The 15439-nt window shown below is 37.1% G+C and overlaps 1 pseudogene; it reads right to left on the bottom strand.

The window, feature by feature from the left end:
• Positions 1 to 11730: 11730 nt before the first annotated feature.
• On the bottom strand, positions 11731 to 15206 carry LOC110192153 (small ribosomal subunit protein uS5-like; annotated as a pseudogene).
• Positions 15207 to 15439: the final 233 nt, after the last annotated feature.

Here is a 15439-nt window from a genome sequence, read left to right as displayed (position 1 = left end):
GCCTGTATACCTTATTTCCCAGTTGCATGTGAAAACAATTTTTAACATTTGTTTTTAAATTTTGGCTTCCAAATTTTCTCCTTCCTTCTTCCCCACCCACCCTCATTGAGAAGGCAAGCAACTCGATACAGGTTATACATGTATAGTCAAGCAAATCCCTTTCATAGTAGTTATATTGTTAAAAACTAACTATATTTCTCTTCATCCTATTTCACTTCCTCCCCCTATTTATTCCATTCTCTGTTTTGACCATGACTTTCTCCAGAAGTATTTACTTCTGATTACTCCCTCCCCTAATCTGCCCTTCCCTCTATCATTCCCCTTCTCTATTATCCCCTCCTCCCATTTTCCTGTAGGGTAAGACAGGTTCCCACACCCAATTTAGTGTGTATGTTATTCCTTTATTTAGCCAAATTAGATGACAATAAGTGTCATCCATTCCCTCTGACCTTACCCCACTTCCCCTCCACTGTAAAAGCCTTTTCTTGTCTGTTTTATGTGAGATAATTTATTCCATTCTGGCGCTCTTTTCTCTTTCTCCCAGTATAGTCCTCATTAATCCCTAAATTTTATTCTCCAGATATCTCCCCTTCCATCTTCAACTAACCCAATGCCTTCTATCTATCTATATAAATATACATATTATTTTTTTCCCTCTAACTACCCTAATAGTGACAAAGGTCTCAGGAGTTACAAATATCATCATTCCATGCAGGAATATAAACAGTTCAACCTTAATAATTCCATTATCATTTCTCTTTCCTGTTTACCTCTTCATGCTTCTCTTGAGTCTTGTATTTGAAAGTCAAATTTTGTATTCAGCTGTGGTCTTTTCATCACGAATGTTTGAAAGGTCTCTAATTCACTGAATGTTCTTTTTTCCCCTGAAGAATTATGCTCACTTTTGCTAGGTAGGTGATTCTTTGCTGTAATCCTATCTCCTTTGACCTCTGGAATATTATATTCCAAGCCCTCTGGTCCCTTGATGTGGAAGCTGCTAAATCTTGTGTTATCCTGATTGTATTTCCACAACACTTGAATTGCTTCTTTCTGGCTGTCTGCAATATTTTCTCCTTGACCTGGGAATTCTGGAATTTGGATGCAATATTCCTAGGAGTTTTCCTTTGGGAATCTCTTTCAGGAGGAGATTGGTGAATTTATTTCCATTTCTATTTTGCTTTCTGGTTCTAGAACATTGGGCAGTTTTCCTTGATAATTTCTTGAAAGAGGATGTCTAGGCTCTTTTTTTCATCATGGCTCTCAAATAGTCTAATAATTTTTAAATTCTCTCTCCTGGATCTATTTTCCAGGTTAGTTGTTTTTCCAATGAGGTATTTCATATTGTCTTCTACTTTTTTTTTTCATTCTTTTGGTTTTGATTTACAATGCCTTCATTTCTCATAAAGTCATTAGCTTCATTTCCTCCTTTCTAATTTTTAAGGAAGTATTTTCTTCAGTGAGCTTTTGGACTTCCTTTTCCATCTGGCCAATTCTGCTTTTGAAGACATTCTTCTCATCATTGGCTTTTTGGACCTCTTTTGCCATTTGGGTTAGGCTATATTTTAAGGTGTTAAGTATTTTTTGGGTCTGCTTTAGCAAGCTGATGACTTGTTTTTCACAATTTTCTTCCATCACTCTCATTTCTTTTCCCAGTTTTCCCTCTATTTCTCTTACTGCTTCTCAAAATCCTTTTTGAGGTTTTCCATGGCTTGGAACTGATGCATATTTTTCTTAGAGGCTTTGAATATAGGAGCTTTGAGTTTGTGTCTTCTTATGGTTGTATGTTTTGATCTTCTTTGTCACTAAAAAGATTCCATGATCTTACTCTTTTTTTTTTTTTTTTTGCAGTTTGCTAATGTTCACAGCCCATTACTTAACTTTTACACTTTTTGTTGAACTAGAGGTCTTCTTCCAGTGTGGAGAATGTACTGTCCCATGCTTCAGGGGTTTTATACAGTTGTTTTCAGAGATACTTCTAGGAAACTGTTAATTTTTAGTTCTTCCAAGGTGGTATGATCAAGGGTGAGTTGTTTTCTCCTTTCCTGGCCTGGGCTCTGGTCTATGAGTGACCACAAGCAAACTTTGTCGGCCTTGGAACTATGAGGAGGATTTACTCTGTACTGGCACTACAAGCTCCACCATACCAGCACTCCTCATCACCCCAGAACTGTGACCCAGATCCAAGCAGAGGCACAGCAGGAGAATCTTGCCTCAGCACCAGCAAAGAGATCCCTGCAATCCCCCTCTGAATCAGCCACTTGATCCTCTCTCTGCCTGTGGGCTGAGCTCTGGAAGCAGCCACAGCCCAGGGACTGCTCTGGGACTGAGCTTCTCTCTCACAGTGGTCACAGACAGACCTTTTTTTATTGACCTTCTAAGTTGTCTTTGATGTTTGTTGGTTGAGAAGTCTAGAAACTGCCACAGCTGCTTGTGATTCAGTCTCCTGAGGCCTCCTCCACATTTGCTGAGACCTGGTCTTTGCCTATGCACTCCCATGCTGAACTGAGTTTCTCTCCCAGCCTGGTGTAATAGACCTTTCTAATCAATCATTCAGGTTGTCTGGGGCTGGAAATTTATTTCCCTTTGTATTTTTGTGGGTTCTGCTGCTCTAGAATTTGTTTAGAGCCATTTTTTTACAGGTATTTGGAAGAGTTTGGAGGAGAGCTCAAGTAAGTCACTGTTTTTACTCCACCATCTTGGCTCTGCCCCAAATGTAACCTTTTTAATAGAGAAAGAAACTGAGGTTCAGAGGGCCTGGGTATATTTTCCCCAAACCCCATCATGCAAAAGCCCCCCCCCACACACACACATACGTACACACATACATACACATACATGCACCAGGTTGAGTAGGGATATCAGGAATACAGAATTAGAAAATGAAAGTAGTAGAACATTGCATTTGCATTCAAATCTGGTCTTAGACACTTATCAATTGCATATCATGGTTATAACTTAATCTTTGTTTGCAATACTTTCCACAACTGTAAAATGGCTGCAATGATACTACCACTTCCCAAGGCCATTATGAAGATTAAAAAAAAAATATTTGCGAAACATTTATCATAGTCCTTGGCACTATATCTATATCTATCTATATTTATCTATATTCTTATAAATTACCAGATAAATATAAATATGAATTTCTTAATCTATGAAGTAATTCAGTTCCATAAATGTGCAAAGCATGAACATTGTTTAAAAAAACAAGTAGATGCTCTAGCTGTCGGTCCCTGGGCAAGTCACTTAACTCCAATTGCTTTGCAAAAAAAAAAAAAGGTAGGTACAAATGAGGCATTCTTAGGGTATTTGAAATTTGTATGAAAGACACAGGATTTCATTAAAAACCATAAAAGCTACTTGTGCAGTAATTTAATTTGTTTTGTTTTGTTTTTTAGTTAAAAGATAGTCATACTATCTTTGGCTGAAAACAACTTTCAAATATAGACACTACAATATGAGAAATGGAAAAGACATTAGAACATAAATTATGAGAAGTGAGTGACAAGGATACAAGGGAACTTAAATGTTTTATGTTAGAATCTCAAAGACCCTTAGAACATGGAGTGTGAGGAGAGGAAGGGGATATAGAACATAGAATATTAAGTCTGACAAATGTCATAGGGTGGTTAACAGGGAGAAGAAACTTAGAATATAGAAAATTAAATCTGGAAGGGACTTTGTAACATGGGAGAGTTTGGCTGAATGGGATCTTATAATATTAGAATATAGATCATTAGAACTTGAAGAACTAGCTAGCATTTTGTAGTACTTTAGGGTTTCTTTACAAAAAGTTTTCCTCATAACAATTCTACAAAGTAGGTAATCTAAGTGTAGTTCTTTAATTTTATAGATGAGAAAACTGGGACTCATGTAGTTAAAGGTACCTGCCTAGGGTCACAAAAATAGTAATTTGTAGAGCCAATACTCAGGATGAAATTCAATTAAGTAAGCATTTATGAAATAAGATACCATGCCTAGGCACCTGGAAGATGAAGATAAAAATCAAATAGTCACTGACCTTTGAAAAGAGTTAAATTTTCCTTGGGTACAAAAAGTTTCCTGACTTTCACTTCATTTTTTCCTCATTACAGCATGCCATATCAATGATGGTAATAGCAGTGACAATGACAACTATAACAACAATGACAATGACCAATGAAGAAAGAGATGATGACAATGTTGATGGTCATAGTGATGATGATAAATAAGATGATGCTATAAGCTACATCTACAATTTATTTGATCAAGTGAATTTTCAGTGAGCAAACTTGTGCAGATTACTAAATGTTCTGCAATTTGTAATCTTACAAAATTGGCTTCAAAATTGAGATACTAAATATCAAATCTGGTTGCTTAACTTGTATGTGTCAGAGACCGGAACTGAACCTAAAACTTCATGTGTCAGTGTCAGGCTCACTTTCCACTGTGCCTCTCTATCTCAATTCTTCTACTATTACAATTTACATTTCTATAACACTTTATTATTTGTGAACTTCTTTTCTGAGATCAATGAAGTAGACAGAATCATCATTATTACTCACTGTTTTATGGATGAGGAAATGAAGGTTAAGAATGTTTAAGGGACCTGCCTTTTAGTGTATTGCTTTTTATTAGCAGAGTTGGAACTGATAGGCAGTGTCTCAACTTTCAAGAGATATGTTACAGTTAACTATAAAGGGATATGTTACCCAGAGAAACATTTGGTGATTTTAGGACTTGTAAACTGGTTCAACAAAATGTTGAATTTTTCTTTCTTTTTTTGAAAACTTATCATTAAATACTATTTCTTGCTTTATATATATATATATATATATATATATATATATATATATATATATACATATATATATATATATATATGCACATATATGCAAAGTTTTCTGTTCTGATTTTTTCAAATTAGAATTATATCTGTAAAGGGTAAACCTAAAGGCTAAAGCAATATTTCTCTAAATGTAAGAAGCTAACTTTCCAAGCTATATTTGTTAATTAATAGATAATTCAAAAGTTTCCATATAATCTCCTCCTGCCCAAAATCTTTTTATTTCAGTGCCCACTGAAATCTCCGTTATGTACTCGTACATGTAAATATCCTTTGTTCCCAGCTACTGAATTACCTGAAGTATAATTTCTATTCTGTGTTTGCAAATGGATTATGTAAATGACATTTTAATTATATTTAAATAATTATAACAAAACTTTTAAAGTCCTATGGATCTATCAGGACTTAAGGATGTCACTGGTTGGCATGGAAAATATGTTTAAATTGACAGGGACATCAATTTATCTGAAAAACAAATTAAAAGCTGCCGAATAATAATCCATAAGCTCCTTATGCAGTTTTGTTCAGCCTTAACATCTGAGTTCATTTTAATTGGCCCATTTATCTGAAGATGTGCCTTTCCTATTTGGAAAGGTTTCTTCCCTTGGCTCTCTACCTGGAAGTCTCTTAATCTGGTTAGTGGAACAAAAACCTTCTGTCTTTGTTTTTGTTGCTTCACATTTAGTCTTGGATAATCACTGAGATTCTCAATAATGACAACTTGGAGTTCTATATTATTTTAAGTTTTACAAAGTAGTTTTTTTGTCTTATAATCATTCGGTAAATTAGACAACGTGATTGTTCATATCTTTTTTTTTATTTTTCATAGAAGAATAAATTGTGATCCAGAAAAATAAAATGACTTGCCTAGTCTGAGTCAAGCTGGTAAGTGGCACAGCCAAGACTTCAATTCACACAGGTCTCTTCACTCACCCCTGACCTACTGTTTGTTCTTTTATACCAAAAGGCCCCAGGACTCCTCAGTGCATCTTATATAATAACTATTTAGACTTTCCTAGACCTAAAGATAGCATGGTTAATACCAACTTACTTGGTATTAGAATACTAGACTTGAAGAAAGGAGAGATTAATATTTGAAGTTGAGATCAATGATTGTGTATTATATATTTCCTTTCCCTGAGCCTCAGTTTTTTCATCTGAAAACAAATGATTATAATACTTTTGGAAGTACCTACTTCACAACTTTGTTAAGAGAAAAGTCCTTTGTAAATGGTAAAGCCCATGTAAATGTTTGTTTATGTGTTCAGCCCAACTTCCATTATATCTCAAAACTTGAAATGTCCCTCTCTAGTATTTATGGTGCATAATCTCATATTCTACATTTACATGTTGAAAATATTGATATACATAATGCAAAAGACACTGAGGTAAATGAGTCATGAAGGTCTCTGAGTCAGTAAGGGCTAGGTCCTGACTCTGATACAACCAGGTGTGTCACCCTGGGCAAAATACTGATTCTCTCAGTGAGCCAGGTAACTCTTTTTAAGACATTTGGTTGCATAAGAGGAATAGGGCTTACATATATGCACATCTTTTAGTAAACAGGTATTGATAAGGATTGAAACTTTGGCCTCTATAGACTGAAAACCTAAGAGTTTAAGAAAGCAGAGGCTTAGGTAAAGAAGACAAAGGAGGAGAGTGATGTGTAGGCCAAGTAAATGTTGAAGCCCTGAATGAGAACGTTTGTGAATAAATTGAGTGAAGAGAGTTGCCCAAGATTAAGAGAATCTGATACTTAAATTCACCTATTGTAACTATCAATCTCAGTGTTTCCTCTACTTTAGTATCTTATATGAACACATCAAATTTCCCAGTAACATTTAGCATTTTCCTCCAAGATTCTCTCTCTCTGTCTCTCCGTCTTTGTCTGTCTGTCTCTCTCTGTCTCTCTTTTTCTTTGTCTCTCTGTCTCTCTCTCTCTTCTCTCTCTCTCTCTCTCTCTCTCTCTCTCTCTCTCTTCTCTCTCTCTCTGTGTGTGTTTTATTTCCTGGTTCTCCTTATAACATATTATGAAGTTCAATAGTCATTCCTGGGTCTGATCCCACTGTTAATGAAAACAGAATTTTTGAACTGCCTCATTTCCATCACACAACATTTCATCCTTCCTAGGTAGCCTGGTTGCACTGCTGTGCTTGCTGAAATGGGCTCACTCTAATTTTCAAGGTTTAAAAAAAAATTGCCAATATTATACTAAATGGCCCAAAAGATCCCCTCTAAGAAATTGATTGATGGTTTTCCATTTACCTATATGGTTTTTGAGACTATATACCAAAATTTTAAAACATACACACACACAGACACCACAAATGTAAACACTAACTGGAAATAAAAAGCACCATAGTAATATTTATTCTCTCTGAAAAATATCATAATATTAGAGATGAACATAAAAAAGATGAGACATTATCATTATCATCATACTATGTGTTAGATAAATATCATGTGTAGAAAGACTTTAGAGAAAAGATGTAAGTGAATTTGAACACTGAGAAATAGAAATGAAAGACAGAGAAGACAAAAATCTGGAGGCCTTAAAAATAATCTTGTCCACTCCCATAATTTGTCAGATGAAGAGAAACTGAGACTTAAAAAGAGATATTTGCCAATGCTACCAGATAGTGATTGGATGTCAAGACTAGAATCCAGTTCTGCTTCTTTGGACAGTTCTCTATGTTTCCATAATCCCACATTCTATGACAGAAATAATATGTAGCAGCTGGAAGCATAATCAGGATCAGACTCAATTTTCATATCACATTTAGATGGGTTGCCCGCTGCTTAGTAAATTAATTGCAGTTCATCGTGATCTTTCTGTGTCCTCTGATCACCAAAGTAGTCCATTGCACAGCAGCCTCACTAAGTGGGAGGCCTGTTTTCTAAGGGTAGCCTGGGGATAGAAAGTCAAATGCTAGCAGAAGATGGATGCTTTCCTCAAGTGACAAATCGAGTTTCCTGGAGAAAGTTGCTGACTGCAATGTTCCTAAGTGGAACAGCTTATCTGCTCCTCCAGATGTTGTAATAATGACAGCTGCTTAGAGGAGCCTTGACAAGATGAAGGGAAGAGTTCACCGGAGATTCCAACCTGTTTGTCTTCCTGAAAATAAAGACATGCTTGCAGAGATTCATGCTGTGATGAGGCATATATACACAAGTTGAATTCCGAGAAATGTTCTATGTGGATTTAGAAGGATCCAATTTTTGATAGTCAGCATTAAAAGGACCAGCCTTTTCTTCCCAAGGTTAATAAATCATTTCATTACAGTGCTAAATATGGAATGACCTCTGGGTAATTGTTCTAAAGGGCAAGATATCAGCCTGGTGTGACCACATTTGTAACAGAATATCCCACAGACTCAGGAGACAGGGGCTTGTCAAGAGAAATGCCCCAAGTAGGATACTTAAATGATTCTGCTTTCCAGCCCCTTGCCACTTGATGGTTCTCTGTAGTATCAAAGTTGAAAATGTTTGCACATTTTTTTTTCACAAAGAAAATTGTTTAAACTTTCTTTGAAAGAGCCATTAGGAAAACTATGTTCAAATAACAGCTCTGCTAACTAGTCTGTTGCGTCATCTTGGGCTAGTCACCTTTATTTTCCTCAGGCATAAGATGATAGTATTAGACTATTTGACCAATATCTAAAGATTATTTCTAAATCTGATATTTTTCATTTTATATTGTAAAGTTCCTCCTAATTCTATTACTAATACATATACACATAAATATATGTCCTAAAATTACTAATATATAAAATAAAATAAAAAAAAAACCTGTTTCTCTAATTGGCCAAACTGTTGCTCTCTTGGAACATTTTATATTACTAATTTATTTCATATAAATGAGAGCTTTCAATATTCACATTCTGTCTAGTTTGCAGAACCAGAGTGACTGTTGTTGGATTGTTTTTGTTTTTGTTTTCTCCCGGAAAAGAGGCTTTATTTTCATTAGCAGCTTGGGTTGTGATCATTTGTCTACTTTTCTAATGATGTAGACGGTCAGATTTGCCAAATTTGTGTTCCATGGGGCCCAATTAAAATCAGGTAAGTGTGCAAACATGAGTTATCAGGATGTTCTTAATCAAATGTAAATGGAAAGGACTAATTAGGGAGACTGATGGCCTTCATTAAATTCCTTAGAGAAAGCAAGGCATTTAGCTTAATTTTCCAGGACAGCACTGTTTAGATAGAACTTTTAAGAATAGAAACTAATATTTTAATTCTCAGAGTTCATATGCAAACTTCTGCAATTGCATTGTTTTCACAGATAAAATGCACTTGGGGCAGAAACCTAAGTGCTGTTTGTAGCACATTGCTGCTGCTGTTGTTTGTCTTTTGCTCTTGAAGAAGACTATAACATCAGAAAGGTAATGCCATCTAAGTGAATTGAATTTAAGTGAGCAACAGCTGTGTGAGGTCACCAGCCTCACTTTTTCCCTCGGAGTAATCTGAGGCTAGTAGCAAGATATAGATCAGAATGACTAGAGATGGCCCCAATGCAGTAGGAGACCTTGGCCATTTTAAGTTAAGATCTTCGCAGGTTTCAGTTTGACTGAGGCAATGCCCATTCATTAATTAAGGCTAGGGAAGAAATCATCATGGCATAGTAGTAAACAAACAAATAAACTAACTAACAAACTAATGCAATCTTAGGCAGCATAGGAAAGGAAAGGAACTTTGAACCCCATAACAATAAGGCAATAGAGACCAATACTAGTGTAGTGTACCTTATTGAATCTGTTGTTGTCCAGTTATTTCAGTCCTGTCTGACTCTTTGTGACCACGTTTTGGCGTTTTCTTGGCAAAGATATTGGAGTGGATTGGAATTTCCTTCTCCAGCTCATTTTACAGATGAGGAACTGAGGCAAACAGGGTTAAATGACTTGACCAAGGTCACACAGCTGATGAATGAGCCACCTAGCTGTTTTAGACATTAATGAGTTTATAATTCTTCTCCACTAAGACATACTTAGATCACATTTCAAGTAATGGATTCAGTTTGGGAGTCACATTTTAAGATGGTTATCAATAAAATAGGGGACAATCAGAAAACATTCAACCAGAATAAGGAAATTTCCTTAAAGCCTTTGCATACAAAGATCAATTAAAGGAACAGTGATACATAACCTGTAGAAGAATAAATAAAGGGAAGACGTGATAATTACCTTAAAATATTGAAAGAAAAGGGCAGCTGATCAACACTTTGAAAAAGAAAGAAAATATTAATGTGTGTAACACCTGTGAACATCAATAAAAAGCTGGGTTGGGGTTGCCTTCTCATAGCTCTCCATCTATCACACGTGATTTTGAAAATTTCATTATATTTACTTTTTATTGTTTTGTACGTTACTATTCTTCCCACTTACATTGAGGTAGTTATTGTTTATTCCATTTTCTTGGTTTGGTTTACTTCATTCTGTATCAGTTCACAAAGATCTTTCCCTGATTCTCTGCACTCATTGCACACATCATTACTTAAAGCACAGTAATATTATACTCCTCAAATGACGGGTAGCTACTTTGTTTGCAATTCCTAGCTACTACATAAAGTGCTGCTATAAATATTTGGATAATATTGGAATTGTTTTTTTTTTGTCAATAGTTTCTTTAGGGTATAAGTTCAGTATTAGAGTCACTGGTAAAAAGGCTATGAACATTTTAGTCTTCTTTTGCATAATTCCAAACCATTTTCCAAAATGGTTATACCATTTCACAGCTTCACTACCAATGTGTTAGTCTGCCTATCTTTCCACAACCATTCCAACATTGACTATTGCCATTTTTTTTTTGTCATTTTGGCAAATTTGCAGGGTTTGAGGTTGTTAACCTACCTATAAGGCATGACTCAAAGAGACTTACTTGAGGTGAGTAGTAACCTATTTTATTACAAGAGAAAATCGAAAGACCTCCACATTGGGTACCTCTTACATAAAGCGCAGAGGAGCCCAACAGTGCAGACAAAGCCTTGGGTATTTATATGTCACAGAAAAAATAAGAGATTACAGGGAAGAGGAGCAGCTCTTTCCAGGCATTGCTACACCATGAAGGCAGGATATTCTTGTTTATCTGAAAAGTCTCAGCTGCACAGTTCATCAGTCTGATACAGACTGGCTAGAGGCAATCTTGTAGCTTGTAGACTTAAAGGGAACTGAAGGCTCCATTAGAGTTAACAGTTGAAAACTATCACTGTTATGTCAGCTCAGGAGACTTAATCATTGGCTTGTTTCCAGGCCCTTGTATATCCTGGGTATAATGCCTCTGAAAAATAGGTCAACTCAAGAAAAAAAATTAAGTTAGTTTCAGAGTTATAGTCATAAGGTGAAACCTCAGCATTGTTTTGATTTACATTTTTTTTATGATTAGTGATTTATAGCATTTTATTATGTAGTTGTGAATACTCTGCCATTCTTTTGAGAAATATTTATTGATATCTTTTGACCATTTATCTTTTGGGGAATGGCTACTAGTTTTACATATATTATATATGTATATATGTGTTTGTGTTTATATATATGCATATCTATACCTATCTACGTATATGTATACATGTGCATATATGTGCATATATACATATATACATACACACACACACACACACACACACACACACACACACACACACACACACATATATATATATATATATATATATATATATATAGCTTTGTATCTTGGAAAACAAAGCTTTTCAGAGAAATTTGATGCTAAGTTTCCCCCAACGATTTGACGCTTTCCTTCTTATCTAAGATGCCTTAATATTGCCTGTGAAGAAGCTTTTCACTTTCAAATTCCCTCTTCTTCTATAAACATAGTATTATATTCCTTTAATTACTTTATTTTAATCATTTTTAAACAGGCATAATTCAATTTATTTGTTTATTTAAAAAAATCTATGTGGTTGCCCCAGCAGCTGCCTTGGTCCTCTGGACAGACACATGAGTATGAGTCTTCACAAGATGGTTGGTGAATTCCTGATAGGGAGACTTAGTAAACACAGTCTCCTTCCACGAGTCTGGGGTTAAATAGCTGTATGTTTTAGTGATGGCATCAAAGGTAGCTTCAGCAAAGTTGCCCAGAGTGGCAGTACAGCCCCTTGTGGAAGTGTAGCAGTCATCAGTTCCAGCCATCATCAGGAGCTTCTTAGGCACAGGAGCTGAGACAAGGCAGTAACTCTAGGTGAACCAGAACTGATCCACATCGCCAAGTGACCTTACCACATCTCACAGGAATGATGGACAGCTTGGGCAGAATGATAGCACCAGAAATGACTGTGGCCACTTCCTTAGAGCACTTGACACCCAAGCCAACATGGCCACTCTAGTCCCCAATGGCCACAAAAGCCTTGAACCTGGTATGTTGTCCACCTCTGATTTATTTCTGAACAGTCATGATCTTCAGAACCTCATCTTTTTTTTCTATCTATTTAAAAAAAAAATTTAACACGTGTTTTTAAAACTTTGGGTTACAAATTTTCTCCCTTCTTCTCTCCCCACTCACCTTCATTTAAAAGGCAAGGATCTCAATACAGATTATAGATGTGTAGTCATGTAAAATGCTCCCATAGTAGTCATGTTGTGAAAAACTAATATATTTCCCTTCATCCTATTCTACCCCCCATTTATTCTGTTCTCTCTTTTACCCTGTTGTGTTTGCTTCTGATTACCCTCTCCCCCAATCTGTCCTCCCCTCTATCATCCTCCTGCTCTCTTGTCCCCTTCCCTCCCTATTTTCTGTAGGGTAAGGGAGATTTCCATACCCAGTTGAATGTGTTTGTCATTCTCTGCTTAAGCCAAATCCGATGAGAATAAGATTCACTCATTCCTTCTCACCTTTCCCCATTTTCCCTCCAGTGTAAAGACCTTTTCTTGTCTGTTTTATGTGAGATGATTTACCCCATTCTACCTCTCCCTTTCTCCTTCTCCCAGTATAATCCTCTCTCACCCTTTAATTTTATTCTCCAGATACCACCCCTTCATCTTCAACTCACCCTGTGCCCTATATCTATCTATCTATACATACATACATATAATTTTTCCCTCCCACCATCCTAATACTGACCAAGGACTCATGAGTTACAAATATTATATTTCGATGCAGGCATGTAAGCAGTTCAACCTTAATAAGTCTCTTATGATTGCTCTTTCCTGTTTACCTCTTCCATGTTTCACTTGAGTGTTGTATTTGAAAGTCATATTTTATATTCAGCTCTGGTTTTTTCCTCGGGAATGCTTGAAAGTCTCCTATTTTATTGAGTGACCATTTTTTTTTTCACCCTGAGGAATTATACTCAGTTTTGCTAGGTAGATGATTCTTGGTTGTAGTATTACCTCCTTTGCCCTCTGGAATATCATATTCCAAGCCCTCCGGTCCCTTAAGGTAGAGGCTGCTAAATCTTGTGTTATCCTGATTGTTTTTCCACAATACTTGAATTGTTTCTTTCTGGCTCCCTGCAACATTTTCTCCTTGACCTGGGAATTCTGGAATTTGGCTACAATATTCTTAGAAGTTTTCTTTTGGGGATCTCTTTCAGGAGGTGATCAGCGGATTCTTTCAATTTCTATTTTCCCCTTTGGTTCTAAAATATCAGGGCAGTTTTCCTTGATAATTTCTTGAAAGATGATCTAGGCTCTTTTTCTGATCATGGCTTTCAGATAGTCCAATAATTTTTAAGTTCTCTCTCCTGGATCTATTTTCCAGGTCAGCTGTTTTTCCAATGAGATATTTCACATTCTCTTCTTTTTTTTATTCTTTTGGATTAGTTTTACAGTGCCTCGATTTCTCAAATTGTCACTAGCTTCCAATTGCTCCATTCTAACTTTTAAGGAAGTATTTTCTTTTCTAAGCTTTTGGACTTCCTTTTCCATTTGGCTAATTTTGCTTTTTAGGGCATTCTTCTCCTTATTGGCTTTTTGGATCTCTTTTGCCATTTGGGTTAAGCTATTTTTTGAGGTGTTATTTTCTTCAGTATTTTTTTGGGTCTCCTTTAGCATCACTTTGTTTTTCCTCTATTTCCCTACTTGCTTCTCAAAATCCTTTTTGATCTCTTCCATGAACCTGGGACCAATTCATATCTTTCTTCAAGGCTTTGGATGGAGGAGCTTTGGCTTCATTGTCTTCTGGTTCTAGGTTTTGATCTTCTTTGTCACCAAAGTGAGATAACATAGTCTGACTCTTTTTGCACTGCTTGCTTATGATCCCAGACAATCACTTGAGTTATAAACTCTTTGTTAAGGCAGAGTTCTGTTTCCAGTGTGGAGAATGTACTGTCTCAAGCTTTGGGGGTTTTATGCAGCTGTTTTCAGAGATACTTCTAAAGACCTGTAAATTTTCAGTTCTTCCAAGGTGCTATGATCAAGAGCAAGGTGTTTACTCCTTTCCTGGCCTGTGCTCTATTCTATGAGTGACCAGAAGCAGTCTTTACTGTCTTGGAACTGTGATGATTTCTTCTTCACAGCCACTAGAAGCTCCACCATGCCAGCCTCCTCCTCACCCAAAGACCACCACCCAGAACTGTGACCCAGATCCATCATGGGCAAAGCAAGAGAATCCTGAACCAGCAGAGAGATCTCTGCAATCCCCCTCTGATCAGCTACTGTGTGGCCACATTCAGGGACTGGAGATGAGACCCTGCACTTCTTTTTCACCACAGAAACAGCATTTTCCCACTTACCTTCTAAGTTGTCTTTGGAGTTCATGTGTTGAGAAGTCTGGAAACTGCCACAGCTACCTGCGATTCAGTCCTCTGAGGCCTGCTCCAGGTTCACTGTGGCCTGTGCGCTCACGCCAAACTGCATTCCTCTTCCAGCCCTACCTGATACACCATTCCAATCAACCAGCGACTGCTCTGGGACTGAGGCTGGGACTGAGCTTCTCTCTCACAGTGGTCACAGACAGACCTTTTTTAATGACCTTCTAAGTTGTCTTTTGTGTTTGTTGGTTGATAAGTCTAGAAACTGCCACAGCTGCTTGTGATTCAGTCTCCTGAGGCCTGCTCCACATTTGCTGAGGCCTGGTCTTTGCCTATGCATGCCCATGCTGAACTGAGTTTCTCTCCCAGCCTGGCGTAATAGATCTTTCTAATCAACCATCCAGGTTGTCTTGTGATGGAAATTTGTTTCACTTTGTCTTTTTGTGGGTTCTGCTGCTTTAGAATTTGTTTAGAACCGTTTTTTATAGGTATTTGGAGGGGTTTGGGGGAGATCTCAAGCAAGTCACTGCTTTTACTCTGTCATCTTTGCTCTGCACCCAGAACCTCTTCTTTCAACAAAGATCCTAGCAAGAAATCTATGATCTCAGACTCCTTGATAGCAAGGGAGAAAAGATAGATCTCTTCCAAAGACTTCATCTTCATGCCCTTGACTGCCTAGCTCAGCTTAGTAGGAGGAACCCACTCCTTGTCTTTGGCCTTTCCTCCCCAGGCCCCGAGGCCATGGCCACAGCGATGGCCTCGACAGTGCCCCAAACCTCAAACTTGGCCCCCACTGCTGAAGACACAGTGGAAGCCACCTCAGCTTCTGACTCTTGGTCTCCAGGGCCTCCCACCCTTCCTGCAACACTGGCGTTGTCTGCCATGTGGTGTTCACTAGAAGTAGAAGCTGT

Source organism: Phascolarctos cinereus, unplaced genomic scaffold (genome assembly GCF_003287225.1).
Source record: "Phascolarctos cinereus isolate Bilbo 61053 unplaced genomic scaffold, phaCin_HiC Scaffold_2;HRSCAF=192, whole genome shotgun sequence".
NCBI lineage: Eukaryota > Metazoa > Chordata > Mammalia > Diprotodontia > Phascolarctidae > Phascolarctos > Phascolarctos cinereus.
Note: the sequence above shows the minus strand (reverse complement) of the source record. Positions and strands in the feature narration are given on the sequence as shown.